This window comes from Monodon monoceros, unplaced genomic scaffold (assembly GCF_005190385.1).
Source record: "Monodon monoceros isolate NGI ecotype Baffin Bay Population unplaced genomic scaffold, NGI_Narwhal_1 Super_Scaffold_7, whole genome shotgun sequence".
Lineage (NCBI taxonomy): Eukaryota > Metazoa > Chordata > Mammalia > Artiodactyla > Monodontidae > Monodon > Monodon monoceros.
The window spans coordinates 538,617-556,515 of record NW_021703784.1 but is presented as its reverse complement, the minus strand read 5'-3'; the positions used below and the strand labels follow the sequence as shown (position 1 = coordinate 556,515).

At 54.9% G+C, this 17,899-nt stretch overlaps 2 pseudogenes; both read right to left on the bottom strand.

Annotated features, from left to right (window-relative positions):
* Positions 1-315: 315 nt before the first annotated feature.
* On the bottom strand, positions 316-471 carry LOC114886386 (annotated as a pseudogene).
* Positions 472-11,582: 11,111 nt separating this feature from the next.
* LOC114886840 lies at positions 11,583-17,608 on the bottom strand (annotated as a pseudogene).
* Positions 17,609-17,899: the final 291 nt, after the last annotated feature.

Genomic DNA, 17,899 nt, shown 5'->3' with positions numbered 1-17,899 from the left:
TTAACTGAAAGACCACCCTCGGCACTTTTTATATATAATTTTCCATCCTCTGATGCCAAATGCACCTCCAGTGCTGCAACATCATCAGGTGGCGTGTACTTAGCGGATAGCAGTCACTTTTATTATCAATCTAGCAATAGGAGGTAAACTTTACCACCTGACTTCCCCTCCCCCATAAATCACATGCAGATATCCAGAAATGAGTTTCATTGTGGGTATTTCTGAAGTTTAAAATTTTTTATTTTATATGCAAAGAGTTAGTATTGTTTCTGAGGAAGGTAGATGTGCTTGATGACCCATTCAAGAAGTTCACACTTAGTCCAACCTAAGGAAGCCGATGTCCTTCGCGTACGGGCAAAAACACGGGCTGCGTATATTGAGGCCATATTCCCGGATCACACCGTGCCGGTCTGAGCGAGAACCCTGGCCGAATTTTCCCAGATGGCTCCAGTAGAGCAGCTGGTGACCCATGTTGCTTTCTCAGCTGCAACGAGGCAGAAGCTCATTGCGGTTTTTTTGGTTTTGTTTTTTTTAATAAATTTATTTTTGGCTGTGTTGGGTCCTCATTGCTGCCCACGGGCTTTCTCTAGTTGCAGCGAGCGGGGTGTACTCTTCATTGTGGTGCGTGGGCCTCTCACTGCGGTGTCTTCTCTTGTCGCAGATCACGGGCTCTAGGTGCATGGGCTTCAGTAGTTGTGGCACACGGGCTCAGTAGTTGTGGCTCATGGGCTCTAGAGCACAGGCTCAGTAGTTGTGACGCATGGGCTTAGTTGCTCCACAGCATGTGGGATCTTCCCGGACCAGGGCTTGAACCCCTGCGCCCTGCATTGGCAGGCAGATTCTTAACCACTGTGCCACGAGGGAAGCCCCTCATTGTGTTTTAACTTTATCAGTAACACTTATTTGACAGATACTGAAATTTATTGATTTAATTAATTCGCCTGATTCCTCTGGCATTTGCTCCATATTTTTTAATACTGAGACAAGCTATTTACCAGGCACTATGCTAAGCCCACAAAATAAATGAAAGGAACATTCTTCAGTTTGATTGGATAAAGGAAGGCTGATTTATCAATAGGCTCGGCTCCAGTAAAAGACATTATTGGGAAGGGCATGGTGAAAGAAACCTCGTCATAGAGAAACACACCGTATCAATAATCTACTGCTGTTGAACAAACCACTCCGAGAAAGAAACAGTTGCTGAAAACAATAAACATTTATCGTTCTGCACAGTTTGTGGAATCCAGGAGGAAGCCGACAGCAGCTCTGCCGGATGGTCCCGGATCAGGGCGTCTCCTGAGGCTGCAGGCAGGTATCAGCCGGGGCTGCGTCACTTACAGGCTTGACTGGGGCTAGAGGACCCACCTCCCGGTGGCTCAGTCACACGCCGGGAAGTTCCCCTGGTTTTTGGCAGGAGCTCGTCCCTAGTAGACCACTCCACGGGGCTGCTGGGCTACCTCCTGACGAGGCAGCTGGCTTCCCACGGCTTCCCCCTTCTGTGCCTCTACAGCTTCCGACTGGGCACCCAGGTGTGGACGGGGACCTCGAAGGGTGTGGGTCCCAGCAGGTGAGGGTCATCGGGGGCCATGCTGGAGACTGGCCATCACATGGATGATTGGAGAAAGAGAATGGACTTTAGGCCACGGAGGGGGACAGGGGACAATAATTCTAACCAAAGGCAAGGAGAGGAAGGAACAAAACCATCCACTTTGTTGGATGGGATAGGGATGGAGATCAGAGAGCATGCAGAAGCCACCAGCGTTCGCCCCTGTTAGGAAGGTGGGTGGTGGTCTGGCCACCAGGAGCCTAACCCCGCCGCGGGGAGTGAAGGCAAGACAGAGGCCGGGGAGTGTTCAGAGGCAGTGGGAGGGCTGATGCTGCCTTGGGGGAGGGGTGGCAAGCATAGAGAAGGGGTGCTGGTGGGGCGGGGAGCGCGTGAGCAATGCAGTCAAAGCTCTGGGACACAAAGGGGAGGCGGGCAGGCCTGGGGAGGGACACGCCATCCTCCTGGACGCTCAGCTGCTCTGCTCTTTCCATCAAAGGAAACCATCCAACTGGTGCTCGAAGCCCACCCCCGGCTGGGGCTCCGGTCTTCCCTCGTTCCACAGTCCAAGCCTCACACGTTTTCTTTCCTCATGTGGTCCTAGGACAATCCCAAGAAAGAAGCATTTATAAAGACCTCGAACTAGGAATTTTCACCAGGACATCAGCCTCCATGAAACCCAGCAGCTTGGACACTGAAACTGGGTCTGGCTGGGATTTTTTTCCCTTTAGTGATTTATGTGGTCGGTGTTGTAACAGAAATTACCATGAATTATTTTTAAAAGCTTTACCCGGTGAGGCTCCGCACGAAGCGGGTAAGTGTGTTTCCTGCGGCTCTGTGTCCTTGCCTGGGGCGCATCCCTCGGGAGTGCTTCCAGACTGGCAGGCCAGGTCCGGAAGGCTGGGCACAGGACTAGCGAGGCGGCCTGCAGGCACTGAGTGGCCCTGTGGCCACTGCCCAAAGTGATGCCCCTGGAGGCTGCACCCAAGCCCACAAGCAGAGATGGCAGCGGCTCGGCTGCACTTTTTTTTTTTTTTTTGGCGGTACGCGGGCCTCTCACCACCGCGGCCCCTCCCGTTGCGGAGCACAGGGTCGGGACGCGCAGGCCCAGCGGCCATGGCTCACGGGCCCAGCCGATCCGTGGCATGTGGGATCTTCCCAGACCAGGGCATGAACCCGTGTCCCCTGCATCGGCAGGCGGACTCCCAACCACTGCGCCACCAGGGAAGCACTCGGCTGCACCTTTGAGAGGCTGATGGCGACGAAGCTGCCCTCGCAAATGGAAGGAAGGTGAGGAAGGTGCAGGGAAACTGTCCAGCAGTGCTTCACTCTCTGTCTGGGCCACCACACAGAGTGGCTGTGACCCCGGCCCCCAGCTCCATGGGGGCAGTGAGTCTGAGCTCAGAGACCCTGGGTTGTGATGACCCCATTTACCCTGGTGAGTAATAAAATCAGGGCCCATCTGCTCAGATGCTTTGTCCCTCGAGGGAGGACCAGGGGCAGGACAGGCCGACGGAGAGATGGAAGGGCAGCCAGGACCTTGTCGCCCACGAAATGACGCCATCTGACAGGAGAAGCCGGCAGAGACCGACCTCAGACCCCCTGGGGGAGAGCTTCTCCACCAGCTCCCACGCTCTTCAGGGCTCAAGGTAGGTGAAGTAGGTGTCGGGATCCCTGCCAGGATGCAGCACATCTGGCCAAGATCACATTATGCAAACGGGACTGCCAGAGGAAGAGCTGAGAGGCAGATGCCCAGATCCCGAGGGCAGAGAAAACAGCATCTTCCCGAGCCCTCGGTTCAGCTCAAGGCCGTTCACCACCCCCATCTCAGTTGCCTGGGAAAGCCCCGCACCCCACCCACACAGTCATGGCAGACTCCCCAGGAGGGGCTCAGCCTCTGGGTCCTTCCCCTCCAGCAACGCCCCACAGCAGAGCCCCAGCTCCACTTCCTCGAAGAGGCTGCCGTGGTCAGGCCCTCATGTGGGGACTTTGCAGGGCTCTGCTCTCAATCCAACTCCTATACGAGGCGCACTGGTACTTACAGGAATTTCCCAAAGAATGACACTTTGGGGAAGGAGTGGGGTTGCTTGGAGGGACCGGCATGTCCTTCATCTGCTCACTGCCTCCCAGGCATCCACTGTGTGTTGAGCAGCCCACAGGCCACACGGGGATCTTGGCTCCGGGAAAAGCAGAGCTGCTTCAGCATCTCCAGGTTCCAGCCCGTAAGGAACTTACCATTTCTCCATTCACAAAATGCGAAGCCCTTCAGAGTTTCTGGGTAAAGCAGAACCTACCTACCCCCGAGGTAAACTTGTTGACTTGTAAGTAAGACCACACATACTGTGTGCACAGGCTATATCCATGCGGCGCTCAAAAGGAAAGTTTTACAAAGGGATCGAGGCTGAACAAATGAAAACAGGTATTTTATCTTTTTGAAAACCTGCCCAAAAGTTCATCACTAGCACTCAGCTCTCTTGAGTCACCCCGTGACCTCTTACTCAATCCATCTCTCACAGATGACAAGACAGCAGCAAGATGCTACAGCCAGAAGGTTACCCGTATCTGCGCCTCTGTCCTCTAAGTCTTTGAAAATAATTTAGGATACAAGGGAGGGAGCGTTTCCTGAGGGAACAGCCAGGAACAGATTAACCAAATTATATCAGAGTGCAAACCCACTTACCTTAACGTATGCATGATATAAATGCTTAATGTCTCGTGTTACTTTTTTAAAGTTTGCTCTTTTTGTCCTGTGGATGGCTGCCCATATCAGGATGTCTGTCTTTAGACTTCTGATTCCTCAAAGACAAGTCTTTGTCTCAAATAACAATTGTTATTTTATTTTATTTTTTATTTATTTATTTATTTTTTGTGGTACGCGGGCCTCTCACTGTTGTGGCCTCTCCCATTGCAGAGCACAGGCTCCGGACGCGCAGGCCTAGCAGCCATGGCTCACGGGCCCAGCCGCTCCGTGGCACGTGGGATCTTCCCGGACCGGGGCACGAACCCGTGTCCCCTGCATCGGCAGGCGGACTCTCAACCACTGCGCCACCAGGGAAGCCCACAATTGTTATTTTAAAACATGAAAAAGTACATGATTCTGAGTGGTTTTCACCAACATGGAGAACAGGGCCCTCAGGAAGAAAGCAAGACTGTCCCCCTACTCAGCATTCCTCCCCCACCCCACACCCCCTACTCCTCAAGTTAAGAGAACCTTGAGGGGAGGCCTTTGAGATTTGACAATGTATCGGGCAGAAAGGTTGAGGGGAGTGGGTCCTGCTGCCCGGAGACCATTAAGCTGCTGATGGAACCCCTGGAGGTTAGGGGTGGGAGGATGTGACAATGGTAAAATGTTCCCAATAATCAGGAACAGAGGGTTCGTAAAAGCAGACAAGAGAAGATATTTGTCAGGGACACATGATTAAGTGTTAGAAGGAGTACGATCCTGAAACTGGGGTGGACAGAGAGCCAGAAGCCACCAAAGCCAAGTTCCACTTGTCACCAAGGGCGAGGGGAGCAGCAGGTTTCACAGTTCACGTTCCCAAGGAGTGGTGTGTCCTCCCCTGTTAGTTCCAGGCACATGGTCGGTGCTCATGAGACACTTGTGCACAACAGGACTGGAGGATTCAAAAATAAAAGGCTCTAAAGCCAGAAACATCCACTCCTCCCACCTGTGTCAGACTGACTCGGGGTTCAGCCCGAGGTGTGCACGGCAGGCTGGCCCCCGTGCCCGAGTCTCACACCTTCCAGGGGGAGCTCACGCCCAGCTCTGCATTCCTCCTTGACTGCGCTGTTCCCTGGTATTTTTAGCTTGGCTTCTTAGCAGTTCCTCAGATGCTTCAAGATGCTCACGGGTACGTCTCGAGAACTACATAGTACAAAACTGGGGAGCTCTCCCAAGACCCGCCCACTGCATCTTTATTCCACAGTCCCACCTACGAAGGTCTCTGTCTTGTTCTCCTGCCAGTTTTCCTCTCTGACGGGCTTGGGTACCTGAAGCCCAGGCTGGATCTACCCTATAAATCAACCTGAACTCTGGCATGAAATAAAAGAGAAAGCTTTTAAAGATATTACTTTTCTGTCATTAGGCAAAGAGTCAGTTCTCCAATGGACTGACAACCTTCATCTGACTTTCAGGGGCTAAGCAGATGGCTTACGAGCAAGGAATCTCTCATATGTCAACTTCAACAAGGGAAGCAAGGCCCGGGGAGGGCAGATTTGCCTATTTGACACCCAGTGAAAAACACGTAAGGGTATGTATAAGGTGGGACCCCCTTTCTCTCTTTACTGAAAAGGTTTAGGAAAGATGGCAGCAAAACCAATGAAAGTTAGATGGGAAGACTTTACTGCTGTTAGGATGGCACCTCCTGTCTTAGAGGTTTAGGGGCGTCTGGATCTTCTGCATACCAAGCTTAAAAACGCTTTCCCTTATAAGAAGTTTAGGAAGAGGAGAGATGACTTTAAAGCAATTACATCTAAAGGTGAGGGCAGGGTGAACTACAGGTGAGTTGGGGTAGGGGGAGAACGTTGAGGAAGGCCTTGGTCACCTCTGGATTTCAGGTTCCCCTTCTCGTAAAGGTGAAAATCGTGAAGACCTCATCAGCCTCTAACACTGCATCGTTCTGGAGATCTCACCCAACTTGAGAAGAATTTGATTCTAAATGGTGAGTCCTGGGGTTTATAAGTTTCCACCACTGGTAACTGGCAAGTCAGTTTCTCAGTCATTCACAGTGGAATCTTGGATGCCTCTGATGCCACAAAGAAGAGGGAATCGTGGCCAGGCACAATCCAGCTCTCAGAAAACCCTCACTAACAGGGGCTGCAGGGCCAGTAGTCTTCTAATTAAATGAAGACCTTTTCACTTGGCGGGCTTTAGTGAGGACGATGGGAGCTGGGGAGACTGAGGCAAGAAACTAGGGGAGGAGAGCCAAGACCTTCTTTTGAGAAAGCTGCCCCCTTTGGGGACTTGGAGGGGAGGGGAGGGGACCAAGGAAGAGAAAAGATTATGTCAGAGGAGAACATGCAATATTTATTCCTGCACTCCTGGACAAATCGCAGGTGACCCTATCATGATACTCCTGTCCGGATCCTCACCGCGCATTTAGACACGGGGCAGGTGACAGAGAGGGCGGACCCTCCGCTCCCGCTCTCAGCAGCAGTCACTCGGGCTAGAAGCGTGGCAGGGTCTTAAGACGACTGTCCTCTAGTCAAGCCTTTGTGCCAAGTGCCTGTTCTGCGTTGCCCTCATCATCTGGAAAACCCACCTCTGTGTTCTTGGAGCAGATCCATCGGTCCTGGCTGAGCAGACAGCCTGGTCAGAGAGCACAGTGGTTGGCTTCTACACAGGCGTCTGCCCTTACTTACGAGAACTCCCGCTCTTTCCCTCTGTGAAATCATAGGCGTCCAGCAGGCAAATGTGCCCTCCCTGTGGCCCCTTCTCCTTCCTCTGGTCAAGCCTTCTCTTGCTGAAGTTAAGGAAGAACTGCTAAGCTCGTAAGCCATCTGGTTGGCCCCCGAGGTCACGTGATGGGATAAGTACCTCTCGATGAGATGCTCCCTGTTGAAGGAGGCTGCTGTCACCACACGCTCTCTGAGCATCTTCGTCATCTTAGACTAAGTTGCCACAGAAAAGACATCCCCGCCTCTCGCCACCTGGAACAGACATCTTGCTTCTGTCTGTTTTATTGGTTGCTGTCTTATTCCCTTCCTTGCTTAAAAAAAATCTTTCCTCCCTTGCTGGTGTCTTAATTCCCCTCTCCTTTGACTGTAATTTCGGCAGCTCTGCTATTTAGCTCCGTGGTGTCATAGCAGACAGTTGGTGGGGAAGGAACTGTGCTAAGTGACAGAACGTCAAAATCCAGGACTGGCTCTGGGTGGTTAGAAAGCCTTCTTCAAAGCTCGCTGCCATTTCATAGCTGTGCAGGGACTTCCCTTTGGCGAGAGAAGAGAAAGCAGCCTTAATCCACTACTTTCCACTCCTCCACGTCTAACACGCCCCCCCAGGCGGTGTCCAGTGGGCCTTTACTGCCCGCAGGACACGGCCGTGACCATATTCCTCCCCTGGTGGAAGGAGACATGGCAGCAGTGGGGGAGGCAGAGGGTATGGGGGGTTTGGTGTGGCCATCCTGCTCCAGAGCCCAGAGGGCCCAGCACTGCACTTTGGAACTTGGAGAGGCCGCCTTCTCCTCTGTAGCCTCAGCCTTCTGACCCATAGCTGAGTTCACAGAACCATCCAGAAACCGCTGCCTTGGTCCACACACCAAAAAGACTCAGGATGTGGTAGAAAAAAGAATGAGCCTGGAGTCAGTGTTCCAGTCCGACTCTGTCGCTGCTGACGGACCGTGGGCAAGATGCAAAGTGAGAGTCAGCTGAGAGGTGTCGGCCTTCCTGTCACACACACCTGTTAGAGGATTTTAAAGAGAAAGATGACAGCTTATGCTGTGCAGGTCTGTAAGGAAGCTGGCCTGGGACTTTAAGACCCCTATGTTTTGACAGTTCACAATTCCAATTCTTTAATAAACTCATAAGCCCTGAAACTGGGGTTATAATCACCAGCAATTAGCAAACCAGTCATTTATTGAACACATACTGTGTATCACTCTGCTCTTTCCCTTGAAAGGCTTGAAATGCAGACGGGCTATATTTTTTTTAAGTCACTGGAATACATGCTAGCACATGCTGAGTGACAAACGACAGCATTGTGAAAGCAGAACGTCCCCCTGGGTTCCGAGGAGGAAGCAATTACCCAGAAGGCCCCAGTGACACATCTGCCCAGCCCAGCCCCCCTACACAACCTTCACCAATTTCCATCTCAGCCAGGAGAAGCCAAGCACAATGGATTATTGGGAGGATGTTTTAAACTCCAGATTTTTTGTTTTTGTTTTTTTAAAGGATAGCTTTATTGCTTTGCCAGGCAAGGGGGGACACAGTGGGCTCCTGCCTCGAAAAGCTACGTGTCTCAACCTGGGAGGATTTGATGAGGAGTTTCATAGCAATAGTTCAAGGATGGGGTTGCTGACAAGATTAGGGTGTGGGCAGGGTCTCAGGTTGTCTCCTAATCTTCCTCCCGTTGCAGAGCACAGGCTCCGGACGCGCAGGCTCAGGGGCCATGGCTCATGGGCCCAGCCGCTCCGCGGCATGTGAGATCTTCCCGCACTGGGGCACGAACCCGCGTCCCCTGCATCGGCAGGTGGACTCTCAACCACTGCGCCACCAGGGAAGCCCTAAACTCCAGGTTTTTCGTCTCAAGGACACAGCGGGTGGTCCCAGGCCCTGCCTTCCATGACAGCGTCTCTCTCGCCAGCCCTGCAGTTTGGGAGCAGAGCTAACAGGAGGTGCCCGTGATGGCCCCTGGAGAAGGGGCGCTGCTTGGAGCTGTGTTCATCTTTCTCAGATGCGGAGAGCCAGCCAACAGGAGATATGGCACCGTTTGGATCTAATCCGTCACCCGGCCAGGACCCAAGTCTTTGCATTTCCCTGGGTTCGTAAACTGTCAAGAATTTTCCCCCGCATTTCAGAGGTGAGGAAACTACAGCTCAGATTGCAGAATGACATTCACCCAGGTTTCAAATCCACTAGAGCAGCGCCTTGCTGACAGTACTGTTTGGTAAGGCCCAGTGTCCGGGCAGACTCTGAGATGAAGCCTCCCTGGCCAGCCCTGCTGTCATCCCCCACCCCCTGCCGCCCAAGAGTGGGACCGAGCCCAAGCACAGCAGGCACACCGAGCTGGGGCGGCGGCTTGCAGGGGACAGACCTCTCCCTAGAGAGCCAGTTACTCTTGCTGCTTGGTTTATGTTTTTGGAATAAATCACTGGTGTAATAATAGAAATGAAGGCGCTGGAGTGAAACATCGTGACAGAAGGGCTCCCACTGGCATCTTGATCAGCTGTGGGTTTCTAGAGCGGTCTAGGGGGAGAGGGCAGTTCTGGGGCTGGAAGGGACTTGAGAGACCATCGTGTCCAATTTTCCATGAGGTCAGGGTCAGTGACTTGCCCCGGGTCCACACCTGTATCTGACTTTCCTGCTGGGGGGAAATTTCCACCATGACACCCTCCCCCCGGTGAGGAGAGGAGAGATTTCCAGTGAGTTCCAGGCAGCTGGACACCCGCCTGGCGCTGCCCCTTTTGCGTTTTCCCTTCCCTCACGCCCTTCCCCTAGTTGACCCCCAGTGGTCCAGCCAAGCACCACCTTCTCCGGGAGCTTCCTGCTCCCCAGGTTGACTTGACTGTCCCTCTTTTTTGCTTTTAAACTCCTTTTGCCTGTGTCCATTATGGCCAAACATGGGTCATCACGCTGCAGTGAAGCCATTGATTTACCTGGCGGCTTCCTCACTCACCTGAGCACTGCTCGAGGGCAGAGACCCGGTTGTAGCATCGTACCCAGCACATAGCAAGGGTGCACAAGACGTTTGCTGAGTGTGTGCAGAAGAGCTCACGTGGCCAGCAGGAGTCTGGTCTGCAGAGAGGTGGGCGCCCCTCCCCGGGCAGGAGCGAGGCTTGGAGAGCGCGTCTGGTGGGGACAGAGCAGCTACACCCGGAGCAGCGCGTGGAGAGGAGGCGGCGGGGGGCACACTCAGGCTCAGCTGTGGGAGTGTGATGATGACGAGTCCAAGTGTAAGGAAGTGATGGCATTGCCGGGAAAGCCACGAGCCACCCTGGAAGCAGGAGAGATCAAGGGGATGGGAGGCACAGAGGCTGCAGCAGGGACTGTGGGACTTCCACAGAGCGTTGATTCCTGCAGAGTCAGGAGGCTTATCCAGGCTGAAACCCCAAAGGGTCCGGTGCCCCCCGTGCTCCACCGCCTAGGCTGTCAGGCCAGGCAGACCTCAGGACTCCCGTGACACTTAGTGCCGGGCACGGGATGCCTGAAAGGGGTCGAGGTTACACAGGGTTGCCACTCCGCCCCCAGAGCTGTGCCGCCACGTCATGCTGGACGGGACGGCCTCTGCGGTGGCAGGAAGGCCCAGGCGTCTGATGACCTGAGCGTAGTCGTGCTCTCCCGCCAACGAGCATGAGCTCCTAAACAAACCGATTCATCTCGCCAGGTGTCAGCTCCCTCACCTGGACTCCCACGTAGCTACCCTGAAGCTACCTGCCCCTCTGGCTCCCCACGGAGCGTCATTCTGGGCCCCAACCCTCTGTCCTGTCCCCTCCCCCCACCCTGGGGGGACAAACTCTGCATCTTAAATGCCTCGTGGTCACAGACTCAGCCAAGTTTTGCTTGTGGCAGAAATTCACAGGAGGACCAAGACCCAATATCCACCTAGAGGATGGACAGGAGAAATCCTTCTAGCATGGGGGACGTGTCCTGAGTGACAGCTGGAGGGGACAGAGACAAGCCAGCTTGTCTTCCTGCTCCTTCCTTCTGCTCCTATGGGGGGCGGGCACTGTGATAACCCCCCATCCAGGCCCCTCCCCTTCTCCTTGGCACAGTGGCAGGAGCGGCTGGTTGACTCCTCGTCTGAGAAGCCACCTTGCCCCTAGAAGAACCCACCTCAGTTCTGTAACCCCCCCTTTCCACTCTGCTCTCCCCGTACTAGCGGCTCAATCGATACACTGATGGCTGTTGTCCTGGCCTTCAATGGCAAGAGGCCGCAGCCCACACATGCCAAGCGAGGAGGAAGTTTCCCAGGAGCGTTTTCTGCTGCTCTGAGGCCAGTGGAGGCTGGGGCGTGTGTGAGGAGCTGGACCTTGGGAGAAGGACTGGGCTTCTGGGGTCAGAGAACGGTGCTTCACGGGCACCAGGCCCCTCCCACCGGCAGGTGCAAGAACCAGGATCTTGGTGACTTGGCTCCCAATCTGATGGTTCAGACACCCTGATTGTAGAGCCCTTGGGTCTGTGGGGCTGTTCTGGAAGCATTCTGCATCCAGAATTCAGACAGGCCCAAAGCCCAGGCCTCTGCCAAGGAAAAATGGCCTTTGCTCTTCCCAAGGTCATAATAAACACCGGGAAATAGAAGGAAAGCTGTGTGTGAGTGCCTCACGCTGGCTGAACAGGCCAGCTCATGGCAGCGGTGCCCAGAACGGTCAGGCCGTCGGGGTGGTCAGGGCAGGAGGGAGCCCACGGACACCAGGATGGAGGCAGCATCTCGGCGGGAGCCCCAGCAGAGCCCTGGCCCCCTCGGGTGGGTGTCCTCAGCTGTGATCTTACGGGGGCTCTGGGACTGCCGGGTGGTCCGCTGGTCTGGGATCGCCCTGCAGGCTCTGGCCGAGGCCTCCTAGAGGTTAACGTGGTGACATCCCGAACTTTGTACCTTTGCACCTCGTGTCAACCACCCCGTGTTTGCATTCTGGCAGCCACTTGAAGTCCCATCCTTGTTCTTCTCACCGGTCAAGGATTCTTGCTTCTCCTTTGGGATAAAGAAAAGTTGGAGGGACTTCCCCGGTGGCACAGTGGATAAGACTCTGCGCTCCCAAGGCAGGGGGCCTGGGTTCGATTCCTGGTCAGGGAACTAGATCCCACATGCATGCGGCAACTGAGAGTTCACGAGCCACATCTAAGGAGCCTGCGAGCCACAACTAAGGAGCCTGCAAGCCACAACTAAGACCTGATACAACCATAAATAAATAAATAAATATAAAAAGCTTATTAAAAAAAAAAAAGGAAAGAAAAGAAAAGTTGGAAAAGAATTAGACTCTCTTTCAAGGCCTATGTTTGGTGTCGCCCTGACCTGAGATGGAGCATTTGACGAAACCTCCAAGGTCTAGTATCTTGATTATTTATGAAAATGGTATCTTGATCATTCTACACTGAATGTTCACACTTCCCTGACTTCTAGTTTCTAAGACTCCGAACCCAAGACAGAAGGGGTACCATCTAGGTCTCCTCAGAAGCCAATCAGGCATTTTCAAGATATGTGCACCTTTGGTACCTTCCCAAAGGCGGTTGCCGATAATAAAGCGGCCTCTTTCGTTAAATATTTATTGTGTCTGGGGGGCAACTTGCATCATTGTGTCACCCAACTTACTGTTCCACTGTGACCACAGTGTACTATAAACCTGGTCCCCTTGGTCAGGATTTCTTCCTTGTCTTTGGAACAGAGGCGAGAAACTGATGAAAAGTTACCTTCTTCGTTTAGGGCAGATCCTCAGCGCTGCCCTGCCCGCCTCTGCTGCTACAGTCTGGTCCCCACAATCCCTATGAGCAGGAATTCTATTCTCTTCTTACGGGTGAGGAAACAGCCTCAGAGAGGTGGGGTCACCTGAGCAGAGCTAGGGAGTCCAAACTGGGTTCATAGCCAAGTGCCTTAACTGGACAACCTGCCAGCCTCTCCCATCAGGGCCGTCCCCAAACCCCTCACTTTTCTGGTGTGGGCATTATCACTGCTTCGCCTGTCCAGGGCCCTGGCAGTGTCCACCCTGGGCTCCACCCCTAATTCTCAGAAAAGACCCCAACCTCCTCACATTACCATTGGAAAATTAAAGAAAAAAAACCAACACCTTTGATTCAGAATCAGAAGCTCATCAGCTTAAGAAACGCTGCTTTTTAAAGTGCCTCTGAATCACTCACCTTTTCAACAAGCCTCCCCCTCCAGCCTGCAAGCGGGGCAGGTGAGGCAGGGAACAGAGCAGCCACGAGGAAGCTTCAGCCCTGAGTCAGCGATGCCTCCCAGGCTTTCTCCTCCATGGATTAATCACCTCCGATTACGGCTCCTGACTGGGCGCGAGTCACTCACAGCGTCACCTCCTTTGTCTGACCCTCGCCTCCCTGCCATCCGGCTGCTTGTTTGTCCAAGATGCTGGAGCGTGCTGTACTTGCTGGCACCCCCAAAAGGAAGCCCGGCAGACAAGTGACTCAGGAATCAGGACCCACCAGCCTCCCCCTCACCGTCTGCTCTCAACACCGTGCGCCTCTGGGGCAAGAAGAGGGGCCGTGAGATCGCTCCCCCCAGAGCCTGCAGATGACTGATCCCTTGGCTTGCGGATCGGATGGTACCCTGTGCTTCTCCCCAGCAGTGACAAATAAAGCCATCATTTCCCCATCACCCTCTGAGAGGATGCCAACAGCCCACCCGGCCTGGGGGCGTTCCAGGGCTCCCCCGCAGCTCCCCTCACCTCCCTCTCCAGCCCCCCTACCACCTGCCAACGAAGCCTGGGGCGGCTGGGCCCCTGCTGCCTTCCCGCTCCCTCAGAATCGCCGAGCCTCCTCACTCTGGCTGCTGATCCAGGCACATGGTACCCAGAGGCACCGTGCCATCTGCCTGCCCAGGGGCACCCACCCAGGGACACCAGCCCGGGCTCTCTGCCCTGAGCCACAGGCATGGGCGCATCTCTGTAGCATGGCTCAGTCTACAAGGACTCCCTGAGGTGGCTTGCTTTGACCGGCGCATAGCCAACAGTGACTCTACACAGTGTCTCCCAAGAAAATAGGGTACACTGTGACCCCTGCTCCTGGGAGACAGGGAAACCCAGCTCCAGGAGCCCACGCACCTGTCCCACCTCGGTGTTGTGGTACCAAGTGTGGAGCAGGGACTCCGCACGTCGTGGTCCGGCCCTGGCGAGATGACGTGAAGCACATTGAACACCTTCTCGGGGCGCCTGAGCACCAGAACCTGACAGAATGTGGCTGGACCCTGCTCTGCCTCTGCTTCATTTGGTGGCAGGGGCTGTTCTAAGCGCTTTTCGAATGTCGTGCTGCCTCTTTTAACTCCTTTGGGGTGGGACTCGTCAGGATCCTCGGTGTGTGGCTGGGAGACCAGAGACTGGGCCCCGAGCTCGCAGGCTGGGGTCAGGCCGGGGCGCCCTGGTCCACGGCCCCTCGCCCCTCCGACGCCTAACTGCATCGACTTGGCAGATGGCTTACTTTTTTGTTGCTTCAATATTCTCGTCTCTAAACAGCAGTGGTGAGGGAACGTACTCCCCTGGCGTGAGGGTTGATGGGACCCTGTGGACAGGGTGTGTAAGACGCGGAGCTCAGGGCCTGGGCACAGCAAACATGCGTGGTTTACATGGCTGACCTCGGGGCAGAGCTGTGAGGCGGAGGAGGGCGGGAAGGACGGAACATTCAGGATGGTCAGGAGGGTCACCTCACCCCCTGTTCCCAGAGGTCCCCAGTGGGGCAGATGGTAGGTTTCAGTCCCTGTGGGGGTCCCCGGGTAGCACGCCGTCTGTCCCTACGCTGCCGCGCTCACCCCCTCATCTGTGCGTACCTCCCAAGCCTGTGGATCAACCAGTCCCTGAGATCATTCTGACTCTGAAAGCAAAAGGCTCCGTAATTGCGGCTCTTACCTACTGGGGATCTTAGTCTTCTTTGAGAGTTGGATAAAAACTATAAACTCTTTCTCAGAAAAATCCACATACACAGAGATACACAAACATGTTCTTAGAAATCAGGGGTGATCATCCGACCCCAAGATTACGAGCTGCTTTTCCATGTAGTCACGAAGGATCCCGGGGCTGTGGCAGCAAGGCTGGCCCAGGCTTTCCCCTCCCAACCTCATAAGCACCTCAGCTCTGCCGGACATGCACTCCCTGCCTCCCCCGAGAGCATCCCTGGACAGTGCCCCACTCCCACGTCCAGCCGCCAGTGCAGAAGCTGCAGCGGTGGTGGCGATGGCGCTGGTGACGGCAGTTGCTAAGGAGCCAGGAGGCTGGGTGGGGGAGGTGAGTGGGCAGCAGCCCAGCAGAGCTGCCCCTTATGCAGGTCTGAGCGCCTCGGGCCCTGGAAACAGTGCTCCCAGCTGGCTGCCATGGCAACTGGCAGGCTTGGGAAACTATTCATCAGGGTCTGGACAGATTTCTCCAGCTCCCCCTGCTCTTTCTTCTCCCTAAGTGGCTAACTGAGGTGTGAACGGGTCTGCTGGATGCAGGCCAGGGGCACAGAGGGCAAAGGGCTGGTCACACACTCCACACGGCAGGCTCCCCGGGAGGCTGCGCGACCGGTGACGGGCCTGAGCCAGCTCCCAAGCGGAGGCCCGACCCCAGAAGCAGGATGCTCATCCCTCTTCCAGGGGGCCCGGCCCCCTCCTGCCAGGGACCGCTGGCTCCTGGCCCAAGGAGTCACCCTAGGAGGGAGACCTACCTGCTGTGCCCCAGGTGAGCCAGTGGCCAGGTGGGATGGGTCTTTTCCAGCAGGGCCACTCAGAAGATGCGGGGACCGCGGAGTGTCAGGCTGACAAGAGGAATCAAGAGATCGGGACTTGATGGCACTGGGTCTGATTTAAGCGAGGCAAAGGGACAGAGGAGGTCAGAGGTTAGTGAAGTACACTGTCAAGGCCACCAGTCACTGGTCTGGCTGTCGGGCCACTTAACACCACCAGCGTCTGAAGTACCGTCCAGTCATCTCCACTGGGTGGTGATTAAATGCTGTGCCTCTCGCGGCTTGCTCTTGGAGGCCGCCCTCCGAGTGAGCCATCGTCCTCCTTTTGAGACCAGAGAGCTGGGCTTAGGGAGACCAAGCCACTTGCCCACGTCATGCGGCCAGGTGATAAAGCTGAGATTTGAACTGACGTCTGTCTGCCTGCAAATCCATCTCTTACTGACGTGCCAGCAGGTGGCAGAGGAACCAAGGCTGCGGGGCTATGACCTGTTCACCTCTCCAGACAAGGGCAGGCCCGTCCGAGCCGGTCTGGGGTTCAGGGCCCTCGCGGTCAAAGTGCCCCCTCACTGTGCATTGGTGACCTGTGGCTTTAGACCAACAGTTACATTTCTCCTGAACCCCGGGATCTGCTGTGCGACCACTTTGCATCATTGTCTTTAAAACACGTGCCCGAGAGTCTGTGACCGGGGCTCTGGTGCCTGGCAGTGACTCCAGGAAGCTCCATAGGAAGAAGACCCTGGACAGGAATCACTGGGCCCTCCCCTGCCAGAACAACTGGGGCACCTGGAGGACATCACCTGGTCTCGGCTCTCAGAAGCTTGGAGGGCAAAGCGAGGGGGCTGGGCCAGCTGGGATCATGAGAGGAAGGGAACTAGCAGTTAGAAGCACCTAGTACGCTCCAGGGATTCTAGTACATTTATTGCTGAATATTTTTTCTTTTTCCTGCAGGTATGATGAAAGCTTTACTGGGGTTCAGACAGGGCTGGGCCGGAACCACACCAGGAAGCAGGGCCTGCACACCAGGCCAATTCCGGTCTTCAGGGCAGGGCTGGGAGCTCAGAGCGAGCGCTATGGGCCAGGGGTCTGGCTGGGCTCCCCATAGCAGAAGCCATCATGGAAGGGAAGGGTCATCTGGTCGTCTTTAGTGCAGGAGGGACAATGTGGGGTGGGGTGGGACTTTGCTGAAGAAAAGTGGGGACGGAAGATTTAAAGGATAGATGAAAAGGGAGTTGGGAGGGAGATAAGGGGGCCGAGAAGGCATCTAGAGTGAACAGAAGGAGGAAGAAAAAGACAGATGGTTCTGGGTGCACGAGATCCAGCTGTTTTCCAGGGCACCAGCTCCCCACTCCCATCTCCTGATTCCAGGGCACTACTTGTTGCCCCACATATAGCAATCTTTAGAAACAGAGGGCCTGGAGGCAAGTGAGTGGACTTCATGTAGGCAGAGACCTTCTTCAGGCCCTCAAAATGGGAAATGAAGTCTTTCAGGTTTGGGAATTCATGCAGGCACTCGGGCTCACATATGCAGTGCACATCGGGATGTTATAGCCAGGAAGTCCACATAGATGAGCTTGCTCCCTGCAAACCAAGCCCTCTTCCCCAGAAAATCTGAGAAGAGCCTCATCTTTTCAGGGGTCTCCTTCAAGTATGCAGGCTTCAGTTTCTCACAGTCAGAGCTGTAGCAGGTCCTGGCCATGTACAAGCGGACATCCAAAACCTGGTTCTACATCCACGCGAATCTTCTCTTGCTCTGTCTCGCCGCAGGTCGTGCTTGCGAAGGATGGCGTTGCTCTGGGTGAGCTCATGAGCCGCGTCAATCAAGTAGGGCAGATTGGGGAAGTCCAGGCCCAGCTTGGATTTCTCACTCAGCCACTGGCTTCTGTCATAGTCGGGAGCATCCCCCATCGTGTACTTCCTCTCCACATAGTTCAAGTCTGTGTACTCTGGGAGCAGGCGGGCGGCGTGCACCAGCCCGCGGATGTCCCAGTAACCCAGGATCATGGGCATGGTCCTGGTTTCTGTGCTCTGAGTGGAGATGCTTCACAGGAGCTGGGCTGGAACTTTATTGTTGAATCTTCACTCGAACCCTTTAAGGTTGGTAGTGCTACCCCCGTTAGGGAGTGAGCTCAGAGAGGTTGGCGATTTGACCCAGAACAGCAGGACTTCAGCCCAGATTTAACTGGCTCCAAGTCTGTCAGGTTTCTGTTCTATTCTCTGACCTCCCACAAGCATGGGCTACTCCTCGGGCCTGTGGACGCCAGGGAGCCCCGATTCAGCCTCTTAGCTGGGAGCCTACATAGCCTCCTTCCTCCTCAGGCCCCA